Below are 12,805 nucleotides of genomic sequence, written 5' to 3' on the forward strand. Positions count from 1 at the left end.
TCCTCTGTCACCCCTTTCTCCTCCTGCCCCCAATCTTTCCCAGCATCAGGGTCTTCTCTAATGAGTCAGCTCTTTACATCAGGTGGCCAAAATATTGGAGTTTCAGCTTCAGCATCAGTGCTTCCAATGAATATTCAGGGTTGATTTTCTTTAGGATTGACTGGTTTGATCTCCTTGCTGACCAAGGTACTCTCAAGAGTCTTTTCCAGTGAGTTTGGAAGCATCTATTGAAGATGTAGGGCTACAAGATGGAAGGAACCTAGGTCCCTGAATCTGGATCCCTCCTTGGAAAAGAGCCTCCCAATTAGGAGCCACCAGAGGATATCAGCCAGGTAGCCAAATAGGATAGTCCAGTGCTCATACAGCAGCAGAAAGATTGATTTTAATGATCATCTATGAAAAAATACCTTTATGGGAGTCCAGGGACATAGCTAAGAGGTTCTAGCACCTTGTTGTAGCAAAAAGTCCAAGAATAGATGCATTGAAGAAGTGAAGACCAGTTTCACTTTCCTCTTGCTGTCCATCCTCCAAAGTGGCACAGCTCAGAGCTGAAAGAAGTCCTCCTGGCCTACAATTTCTCCCACCAGGGAAAGTGAGAATGAAGTGAGTACCTGGCTTTCCTAGCCTTGCAGAACGTGCCTAAGAGGCCTGTTTCTCTCTTGCCATCATTGAAAAGACAAGAGATAACAAATGCTGGTATGGTAGGGGGAAAAACGGAAGGCTTTGTGAACTGTTGATGGGATTTTAAATTAGTACAGTCACTACGGAAAATATCGTGAAGATTCCTCCAAACATTAGAAATAGAACTATATGATCCAGCATAGTTCTACTTCTGGAAATGCATCCAAAGGAAACAGAAACACTAACTCAAAAAAATACCTGCACCTTCATGTTCATAGCAGCATTTTTAAAAAATAATTTTTATTTACTTTTGGCTGTGCTGGGTCTTTGTCGCTTCGTGGACTTTTCTCTAATTTCAACGAGCAGGGAAGACTCTCTAGTTATGGTACTCAGGCTTCTCATTCCAGTGGTTTCTCTTGTTGCAGAGCACAAGATCTAGGGTGTGTGGGCTTCTGGAGTTGTGGCTCCTGGGTTATAGAGCACAGGCTGAATAGTTGTGATGCAGAGGCTTAGTTGCTCCAAGGCATGTGGGATCTTCCCAGATCAGGGATAGAACCTGTGTCTCCTCCATTGGCAGGCAAATTCTTTACCACTGACCCACCAGGGAAGCTTCCATAGCAGTGTTATTTACCATAGCCAGGACACAGAAACTAAGTGTTCATTGATGGATAAATGGATAAAGAAGTTGTATATATTTATACAGTGGAATATTATTCAGTCTTTAAAAAATGAGGAAATCTGACTATTTGCAACAACATGGATGGACCTTGAAGGCATCATGCCAAGTGAAATGTCAGACACTTATGTATGGAATTTTCTTTTTAAGATCTTTATAGGAAAAAAAAAAAAAAAGATAAAACATATGGTCACCAGATGTGAAGGGCTGGGGAATGGGTATTGAGGAATGTGGTCAAAAGGTACAAATTTCTAGTTATAAGATAAATAAATTACAGGGATGCAAAAGTGATTTCCCTGGTGGCTCAGTTGGTAAAGAGTCTGCCTGCAATGCAGGAGACCTGGGTTCAATCCCTGGGTTGGGAAGATCCCCTGGAGAAGGGAATGGCTACCCACTCCAGTATTCTTGCCTGGAGAATTTCATGGACAGAGGAGCCTGGTGGGCTACAGTCCATGGGGTCACAAAGAGCTGGACACAACTGAGTAACTAAGTTTCACTTTTAGGGATGTAAATGCAGAACATAGTGACTATAGTTAACGCTGCTGTATGATATATTAGAAAGTTGTTAAGAAAGTTAATCCTAAGAGTCCTCATCACAAGAATAAATTATTTTTTCTTTTTTGTCTCTTTTCTTCTTTCTTTTCTTTATATTGTACCTATATGAGATGTTGGATGTTAGCTGAGCCTATTAAGATAATCATTACACAATATGTGTAAATCAAATCATCATGCCATACACCTTATTCAGTGACATATGTCAATTTTTCTCAAACTAGTAAGAATAAAAAATTAGAAACAAACTATGGGTTTGTTGATGGATAATTAGATGAAAATAATGTGGTATATGCATACAATGGAATATCATTGAGCCTTAGAAAAGGAAATCCTATCATTTGCAACAACGTGGGTGAATCCAGAGGGCATTATGCTAAGTGAAGTAAGCCAGACACAGAAATCCCATATGATCTCACTTATATGTGGATCTTAAAGAGCTGAACTTATAGAAGCAGAGAGTGGAATAATGGTTACTAAAACTAGGAGGAGGAAGACAGAGAGAGGTGATGGTAGTTGCTGTTGACACTCCCTCAGTCATGTCTGACTCTTTGCGACCCCATGGACTGTAGCACACCAGGCTTCTCTGTCCTTCACCATCTCTCAGAGCTTGCTCCAACTCATGTCCATTGAGTCCATGATGCCACCCAGCCCTCTCGTCCTCTGTCTTTTCTTCCTGCCTTCAGTTCTTCCCAGCATCAGAGTCTTTTCCAATGAGTCGGATCTTTGCATCATGTAGCCAAAGTATTGGAGCTTCAACTTCAGCATCAGTCCTTCCAGTGAATATTCAGGATTGATTTCCTTTAGGATTGACTGGTGATGAGATGTGGTGGTTAAAGGTACAAAGTTTCAGAAAAGTAAAATGAATAAGTTCTGGAGATCAGCACAGTCTCTATAGTTAACAATTGTTTGTTGAATACTTGAAAGTTGCTAAGAGAGTATTTCTCGTGTTCTGTATTTACTACTATTATTATTACTATTATTACTGCTAATAATAAAAGTGAGAGGGAATTTTGAGAGGTGAGGGATATGTTTATGATGTCGATGGTAGTGGTGCCTTCCTGGGTGTAAACATATGCCCATGTATACACATTAAAATATGTACATACGTTTAAATATCAATCATATCGCAACAGAAGAACTTTTAAAATAAAAACACAATTAGGAACAGCCAAAGTGACTATTATGTATTGGAGAAATAAAGTTTTGTTGTGTTAAAACAATAAACAGAATAAGGGGTATTACCTGTTATGCATGTGTGCATGCTCAGACGCTTTGGTCACGTGGACTCTTTGAGACCCTATGGACTGTAGCGCACCCCCGCCAGGCTCCTCTGTCCATGGGATTCTCCAGGGAAGAATATTGGAGTGGGTTGCCATGCCCTCCTCCAGGGGATCTTCCTGACACAGGGATTGAGCCCTCATGTCTTGCATGCCCTACCTGGGCAGGCAAGCTCTCCACCACTAGTGCCGCCCGGGCAGCTCATTATCTGTTACACAAGTGGCATCTGTTAGGCAGGTGGCATCTGCACAACAGGAGAAGTCAGTGCTGCAGCTGTAGAAAACCCTCCAGCAGCAAAAACAAACTGACTTAAAAATTGCTAATAAATAGAAAACAAAATAGATAATCAATAAGGACCTACTGTATAGCAGAGGGAATATTCTGTAATAACCTATAGGGGAAAATAATCGAAAAAGATTGGAGAGATATATATATATTCACTGCACATACACCGTGCTGTAGAGCTGAAACTAATACAACATCATAAATCAACTCTACTCCAATAAAAAATAAAAATTAAAAATAATACTAAAAGCAAGTATAAATCTCTTAAAATATAAATATGTTCTACCTAGATGTCTCCTCAAATGTTGCAGTGGTAGGGAGGAGGAGATAGGAAAGAATTGAGGTGTTCCATATGCTACAATAAATATGAAGACAGTGTAGTCAAGTCAGAGGAATTATGATTGATTTATTACATTAGAGTTCCTTAAAAGTGTTCCATTGCCTTTTTAAAAAACCATCCAGTTGTTTTAAAAAATCCTTGTGAATACAGTTTCCAACACTATTATCAAGGATTCTTGACAGGGCTTCATTTTTAATGGCACTGTTATAAACAGGCCCCATGATGGTTTTGTTGAGTTGGGAGATTGTCTTGAAAGCCAAAGACTGAAGGAGTCTGGGCTTCCATGGCGGCTCTGTGCAAAGACTAATCAGAAGTTAATTTGTGCAGAGTAATTGAAGAACTTTGGTTTTGCAGTGTGATGCTGACAGGACTTTCCAAAAGGGGCTACAATACCAATCGACCTCTAAAATGTGTTTTCTCTTTTAAATCTGAAAAATGAGAAAAACAACTGAAATGTCAGACAGTCCTTACACATCCAATGTGAAGACATGGTACTTATATATGCAATTCAAATGGGAAGGGAAAGACTGTGCCTCAGGCCAACTGAAAGGAAAATGCTGGTTTTCTAATTTGTAGTAAATGGAGATGAGCTCTCAGCTGGGTTGGCCAGAGTCCCCAGGAGACCTGGTAGCCCGGGAAAGATTCTGAGATGCAAAAATGGTGTGTTTGGGCCAATATTGCCACCCTCTCTTCTGCCTACCACCCACCCACTGTAGAGAAAAATACAAGAAATCCAGCCCCCCACCCCCTCCAGGGTATGGAAAATACCCATTGTGCTCTAGAAATAAATGCATAATGCAAGTGCTTACTTCGCTTCAGTGGAGTCCAACTCTTTGCAACCCTATGGACTATAGCCCTCCAGGCTTCTCTGTCCATGGGATTCTCCAGGCAAGAATACTGGAATGGGTTGCCATTTCCTTCTTCATCAGATCTTACTGATCTAGGAACTGAACCCACATCTCCTGCACCTCCTGCATTGGCAGGTGGATTCTTTTCTACTAGCACCCCCTATGAAGACTGCAAGTGCTTACACCTCAATCCAATTCCACAAACATTCACTGAGTGCTTACCTGGTCCCTGGTACCATTCCAGATGCTGTTGGGATACAGAGATGAATAAGGCATAACATGTACCTGAATAGAAGGGACACAGGGAAATAGAAACATAGCAGATAATAGAAGTGCTGGAAGGGTTTGATGAGACATCAATTATTTATACCCACCCAGCATCCCCTCTTCTGGGGACGAGCACCTTAATTTAAGCAAATTGTCCTTCCGGTCAAGTGAGGCTGACCTCTGACTCGCCTGACTTGGTTTCCTGCCTCCGTTGTTGGGCACACTGACAGACACCACCAGCATATTCCACTTTCCTGGGCCTAGTGGGCAGTGCAGACATGGACAGTGGACCTAAGTCAGGCCAATCAAGCTCAAGTCTGGAACTTTAGCTGGAACTGTTGAGAAAGAGGTGCTGAACTTTCCCTGGGCCTGCTCAGCCAATGGCTGCAAGTCCAGAGCCGCTGATTGTCAGGTGTCCCTGAGGATGAAGACAGAGGAGCAGAGAGTTGAGAGATGGACAGACACAGTCACCTGAGGACATGGTAGAACCTCTGCACCCATCTGTGTCTGGGGCCTTTTCACCCTGGACATTTCAGGAAATGAGTCACTTCCAACTAATAAGGGTCCAGTTTGTTACCAGTACACTGTGGTTAGATTAAGGCATACTTTTAGGAATCAGGGGTGGCATATGCACAGCTTGAAGGGCAATATGTGGCACTCTACATGCCTTTCTCGTCCTCGATTCCATTCTAAGCCCAGTGCCTTCAGCAGTTCCTTGGAAGGACCTTGCCTTAGTTTGTGTCACATAACCCTGAGTGCTGGTCACTTGCCCCATGTACTCTTTTTGTTTTTTGTTCATCTGCACAGGTTCTTAGCTGTGGCACTCAGAGCCTCGATCTTCATTGCAGCATGCTGGATCTTCAGTAGTGGCATGTGGGATCTGGCTCCCTGACCAGGGATCAAACCCAAGCCCCCTGCATTGGGAGTACAGAGTCTTAGCCACTGAACCAGCAGGGAAGTTTGGTCCCCTTTACTCTAAGACCTCCTGCCCTGCCTTCTTCTGTATCCCAGGGATCTGACCTCAGCAAATTATGGCAGTCATGCTCCTTAGCAACAAGTTTGTGGTGAGAGTCTCATGAGAAACCCAACAAAAGATTGGATGGTGGGAGAAGGGAAGAAGCTAAAATGTTTATACCACTCCTCACTTCGGACTCTAAAGTCTGGCTTGCTGCAGTCCATGGGGTCACATAGAGTAGGATACTGAACAAAATTCCCTGTCGCACCAGATTTCTCTACCATGGCTCCAGCTCCTGCCAGGTGGCCCTTGCTCCTGGGCACCAGTAACACTTCCTACCTTCTTTGTCCCTCCAGCCCTATGAGCAGAAGCGACATCCTGCCCTTACTAAATCTGAGTGGCTGTACCATCCCTTAATCAACACTTTCAGCCCTTCCAACATTTTTCTATTTGGTTCTCTATGTTAATTGCCCTCTATTGAATTATCTGTCATGGGTTCTGTTCCCATTATCTATTGCTATGTAACAAACCTAAACTTACTGGTTTTAAACAACAGCAATCTTTCTAATATCCCTTGTGTCTTCTGTGTGTCAGAATGAGGGCAATGGAAAAATAAGATCACCTGCCATAAAAGAGGCACCCTAAAACCAAATGCAAGATAATATTATTAAATTCTAGCAAGATAACATTGACTGCTGAAGGCTCTTAGCCTAAGCCCAATCTTCTCTTTGTTGAAATAGGAAATTAGCAAGTCTTAGGTGTAAAAGACAAGCACCAAACTGAGATCCTCAAAAGGGCTGAAAGGGAATTTCCTTCTCGTGATAGAAATCGAAGGGGATGTCTTAAAAGTCTGTACTATGGAAAATCATCTCTCCTGCCATCTAAATATCAGCTTGCGCACCATGGCGGTGCACATCCCAGATTTGGGGGAGCAGTTGGGGTCAGCACAGGGTTCCTGGCAGAGAACAGAAGTCCAGTTAAGCTAGCTGGAATGACAAGGGCTTTGTTTTAAGAAAGAAGAACCAAAGCCTCCACCACATCCATTTCCAGAAGGCTGCTCTGCTCTGCCTGCAAGTAGCCCATCCCAATTGCTTATCCTTGGCATCCAAATAGCCTGCTAGAGGTCCATTCATTTAATTCTAAAAGTGAGGAAAGAAGATCCTATTGGCTCATCTTGGGTGAGGAATCCAGCTCTGACTCAACCAGTCATAGTCTGGGTGTCTTGGTGTGTAGGCACCCAGAAGACATTGAGCCCAAGCCTTGGAGGGGGTTGGTAGTGGCTTAAAGGCCACTGTAGAAATTAGGCACTTATTTCTGTCCAATTCTTCAAAGCCACAGACAAGCTGAGGAGGGCCTGAGATGATGCAGTTGCCATGGGTCTGTGCCTGATGATCACTGAAGTTTCAGGCCCCCGCCTAGATATCACTTGTCCTCCGGCCAGTTGTTGATGGAGCTGTAGTTTTGCATAGCTCCAGGGGATCTCCCCAACCTAGGGATTGAACCCAGGTCTCCTACAGTGTATAAGGTTGCTCACTTCTGGGTAAACATACCAACAGAAATATACATGCAGTTCTCTGCAACTACTCAAAAGTTATTTTTAAGTGAATTTTTTTCATTTGTTTTATGTCCCTCTACATCAGGTTGTTCTTATAGTCTCACATTCTTAAATTCCCAGAAGCAAAAAGTGATAATGACTTACACTGTGTCCTGTACTGACTTGTCAAATTGTTCAGTATTAGACTCACAACCTGGGATGCTGCAGGGAAGTAATTAGAATGATTTTCACTCACCTTTCTGCTCTCTGTTATTAATGATGTTTAAACAACTAAGATGACGGTTCCTTTCTCCTAACCCCCAAATACCTGTTTATGTCTTCCTAACAGTTACACCATTTTGTCCTTTTCAAAATGGTGGCAACATATCATTATATCTTTATCCCTTCCCCTATGATTAGTTGGGAAATTGATCTCCAGGCTGCAACCCTAATATCAGCTCATGCGAGAGCCTAGACCAGAGACCACAAATAGGTTTTATTTTACATGCCAAATCTAATTAGTGGTGGAGGCTGTATGGAGAATTGTGCTGAAAAAGATTGTGAGGTTCTATCCAAGTTGAGCCAGAAACAGTGCTAGGATCAATTGATGTTGTCTACCAGATGCTTTTGAACTGTGGTGTTGGAGAAGGCTCTTGAGAGTCCCTTGGACTGCAAGGAGATCCAACCAGTCCGTTCTAAAGGAGATCAGTCCTGGGTGTTCTTCGGAAGGAATAATGCTAAAGCTGAAACTCCAGTACTTTGGCCACCTCATGCGAAGAGTTGACTCATTGGAAAAGACTCTGATGGTGGGGGGGATTGGGGGCAGGAGGAAAAGCGGATGATAGAGGATGAGATGGCTGGATGGCATCACCGACTCGATGGACCTGAGTCTGAGTGAACTCCAGGAGTTGGTGATGGACAGGGAGGCCTGGCGTGCTGCGATTCATGGGGTCACAAAGAGTCGGACACGACTGAGCGACTGAACTGAACTGAACTGAACCAGAGGCAGAGAAAAAGAACATTGACATCATTTGTGCATGCTTGCCATCTCAGGCCAAGACATGTCACCACAGGTCCAGGTATAACTCCTGGGAGTGTACAAACAACATTTAATTTTAGAGATCTCATTAGGTCCCCACAATACCTCGATGAAGTAGGTGGGGCTTAAATTATTCTGACCACTTTAGAGATTGGGGAAATTGCAATACCAAGGCTCCTTTGAAAAGAAAAACCATAGAACCAGAATTTCTGTGCATCTGACTCCTCCTGAGAGAGAAGGCCACAGAGATGTGGAGAAAGGCCCAACACGGACCATCCCATGATATCCTGTCATTTTCTTCTGTTCTGTAGTGATCTTGTGAATTCATTAATCATTTAAATATTCCCTCCTATTGCAGATGGATTTTTGCCATATGGTGGAGATCATGGCTAAATCCTCATTCCATCACCCAAAAATGGGAATGAGCGCTTTCCTCCCAGCTGACTTGGAAAACTCCCAGGGAAGCATTCTAACTGGCCCAGCTCGGGTCAGGTGCCCACCTCGGGTCAGGTGCCCACCTCTTAGGTCAATCACTGTCACCAGGATGGTGATGGATGGCTTAACTCTCCCCCACTCTCTTTGACTTCCCTTGCAGCTCAGTTGGTAAAGAATCTGCCTGCAATGCGAGAGACCTGGGTTCAAGCCCTGGGTTGGGAAAAGCCCTGGAGAAGGGAAAGGCTACCCACTCCAGTATTCTGGCCTGGAGAATTCCATGGACTGTATAGTCCATGGGGTCACAAACAGTCGGACATGACTGAGCCACTTTCACTTTCACTATCTTTGAGGGCTCTGTCACGAAAAGAGGAAGTGAGCTCTCCAGGATTTGCTGTAAGCCAGGCAGCCACCCCCAAATCTACAGGTAGCAGACCCTTTCCTCCCAAACTGCACATACTCACAAGTGTGCAGTTTTTCGCATACAATGGTAACGAGTTGTCAGACCCTTCAGGCCCCTTCTGGTCCCTTAAGTTAACCCTGTTTACCAAAAATTTGAATTGTCAGTGGAAGAGTTCCAAATGGCTGATAATCTGTAGGGTCTGTTTCCTCCCAGTAGCCCTTCAAATCCTATCCAGCTTTATTCTCCTAATCTGCCCCCTTTTTAGCCCACCTTGGATCTTCATCTCCATCTTCACTTCCTTCCCCCTTCCTAGCACTCACTAGTCCAACCCCACTAGGAAGATAGGAGGCCATTGGCTGTGCAGGGAGACCTGGAAAGAACCACAAGATATTCATCAACTTTGCACTTCACCAGGGAGTTAAAGGGCAGTGGTTCAGACAGTAAAGATTCTGCCTGCAATGCAGGAAACCGGGGTTCAATCCTTGGGTTGGGAAGATCCCCTGGAGAAGGAAATGGCAATCCACTCCAGTATTCTTGCCTGAAAAGTCCCATGGACAGAGGAGCCTGGGGGGCTGCGGTCCATGGGGTCGCAAAGAGTTGGACACGTCTGAGTGACTAACACTTTCAGGGAGTTAAAACACTGACAGTGAATTACCAATTGTAGTACAGAAATAAGAGATTTGCTCTCAGAAAAGAGGGTGGTAGGTTCTTTATAAAAAGGCAAGGAATATTTTTTTAATATGTCATAAACAGCCTGGTGGGCTGCCGTCTCTGGGGTTGCACAGAGTCAGACACGACTGAAGCGACTTAGCAGCAGCAGCAGCAAACACTCATTTGAAAACTGCCCCAGAACAAATTGGAAGCCAGGACAATTCCCAGGCATTCACTTATTAGAGCTGGAAGCCACACGTACTTCCACACTGCATTCTTTCCACACGCATATTTACACACAATGTACATAAAGAATGACCTCCTTTCCCGCTCCGCCCTTCCACTGCCTGCAATGGTAACATTTACTGGAGATTTTATTACAAAAGCCACAAAATGAAATTCTAATCAATAAGAGTTTGCAGGATGGTGAAAAAAAAAAAAAAAGAATACATTCATAGGTAAAAGATGTTATTATCTCAGTTCAGCAACTATGAAAGAGAAATAGATGAAAAAATCTGGGTTTTATATTAAAAACCGGCACAGCTGTAGAGTTACATAATAAAGTATTGCCTGTATCCATGGAAATGGAGAGTAATTGATGCACCACAAGTTATTTTTATAAACCCAAACAAAAAAATTCCATCCGAAATGTCTTTCCCCGTTTTGGGGGCATTGTATATTTTGTATCTGTACATAATGCACACATTGAGAGTGTGAATGCACTCATTATTGATCAGCCGTGTTGAATAGGGCATGCTGCTTTCCCTGAATATTCAAGATTAGAATCCTGCGGCCTAGCTCCCACTCCTTCTTCAAAGACTTCCTCTGAATAAATCGTGCAGTGCTTTAAAATTCAGGCAGTTCCAACTCAGGGGAATAAAGGAGCCCATTCCTGGGGCTGGAGATGTTGGAGGGAGCGAGTTTGGAAGATGGAGATTCTGCAAAACTCTATACACTTGACTCCCGCGAAGTACCGGCTAGTGGCTCGCCCCTCTCCCCTCCCCCAAAATATCCACACAGCGCTCAGCACAGAGCCGGTCCTTCAAAAGAGCCAGGATGCACAGCCCATTGCAGTTTCCCTAATTAAAATACAGATTCCAGGGGACTTCTCTGGTGGTCCAGTGGTTAAGAATCTTCCTTCCGATGCTGGGGACGCGCGGGCTCCATCCCTGGTCAGGGAACTAAGATCGCACATGCTGTCGGGCAACTGGACAGCCCACGGGCTCCAACTACTGAGCCTGTGCCCTCTAGAGCGCATGCTCAGAAATAGAAGGCGCCCCCACATGCAGAAAGCCGGTGTGCCACATTGAAGAGCTGGTGTGTTGCAGTGATGACCCAGCAAAGATAAAATTTAAAAAACAATAATAGACCCTCCGCTTACCCCACTTCCCCTTCCCCTTCCCCTTCCCCTTCCTTCTCCCTCCCTCCCTTCTCCCTAACCCTCTCCCCCATAGCCTCCTCCCCCAATTCTCCATCCCCTTCCCTCCTCGTCTCGGAGGACCCCACTGTAACCCAACCTGTCTCGGCCCGCAACCTCGGCGAAGCCGTCTGTGCCACTACCCGCCCATGTGGGCCCCTGCGGGCTGCCCACGCCTGTCCCGCAGCTCCCCGTTCCGCTGGGCTTTCCCCTCGTCGTGGGTGGCTTTGTGAGCCTCCCGCTCCGTGGCCCTCTCTGCAGCCTCCTCTGCCACTCGGGGCCCCCGTTTCCCCTCCCGGTGGCGGGGGGCTGCCCCCGGGGGGCTGGCGGAGCTGGGCCGCTGGGGCCCAGGGGCCAGCGGTGCCGGGGTCATCGGGATGATGCAGACTCAGTGTCTGCTGGGGCTGCGCACGCCAAGCTCTGGAGCTTCTTCATTTACCTTATGCAGAGGCAGATCCGCACGGTAATTCAGTACCAAACTGTCAAATATGGCATCCTTCCCTTATCTCCTGTGTCCCGGAATCAGCTAAGCCGGGTGAAGAGGAAGATCCTGGTGCTGGATCTGGATGAGACACTTATTCACTCCCATCATGATGGGGTCCTGAGGCCCACAGTCTGGCCTGGAATGCCTCCTGACTTCATTCTCAAGGTGATAATAGACAAACATCCCGTCCGGTTTTTTGTACGTGAGAGGCCCCATGTGGATTTCTTCTTAGAAGTGGTGAGCCAGTGGTAGGAGTTGGTGGTGTTCACAACAAGCATGGAGATTTATGGCTCTGCTGTGGCAGATAAACTGGATAATAGAGAAGCATTCTCAAGAGGAGATACTACAGACAGCACTGCACTTTGGAATTGGGCAGCTACATCAAGGACCTGTCTGTGGTCCACAGTGACCTCTCCAGCATTGTGATCCTGGATAACTCCCCAGGGGCTTACAGGAGCCATCCAGACAATGCCGTCCCCATCAAATCCTGGTTCAGTGATCTCAGTGATACCGCCCTTCTCAACCTGATTCCAATGCTGGATGCCCTCAGGTTCACCGCTGATGTTCGTTCTGTGCTGAGCCGAAACCTTCACCAACATAGGCTCTGGAGACAGCTGCTCCCCCTCCACCTGAGTTGGGGTGGGGGGGAAGGGGAGGGTGAGCCCTCGGGATGCCGTCTGATGCCCTGTCCAAGGGTGAGGACTGCCTGGGCAGGGTCTGCCCCCCTCCCACCCCTCTCTCCCTGGGAGCCTTGCACTCTCTACGGAATCCGGATGCACACAAGGGCCATATCCTGAAGCAGCCTCACTCTAACTTCGTGTTCACACTCCTGGAAACCCCAGACTGGGACGTAAGCGGAGACCTAGGAGAGCCCCAACAGTGTCTGGTGGAGAGACACGACTGGCCAGAGTGAGACAGACATTTGGTAATCTGGGAGACTCAAAAGAGAAGCCAAACCAGCTTTGTTGTGATTTGATTTTTTTAAAACTCTTGTGCAAAACTGATCTAATTCTTCACTCC

At 45.6% G+C, this 12,805-nt stretch overlaps 1 pseudogene; it reads left to right on the forward strand.

Annotated features, from left to right (window-relative positions):
• Nucleotides 1-11,678: 11,678 nt before the first annotated feature.
• LOC102391528 lies at nucleotides 11,679-12,582 on the forward strand (annotated as a pseudogene).
• The last annotated feature ends 223 nt before the right edge of the window (nucleotides 12,583-12,805 follow it).

Source organism: Bubalus bubalis, chromosome 18, assembly GCF_019923935.1.
Source record: "Bubalus bubalis isolate 160015118507 breed Murrah chromosome 18, NDDB_SH_1, whole genome shotgun sequence".
Classification (NCBI taxonomy): Eukaryota; Metazoa; Chordata; class Mammalia; order Artiodactyla; family Bovidae; genus Bubalus; species Bubalus bubalis.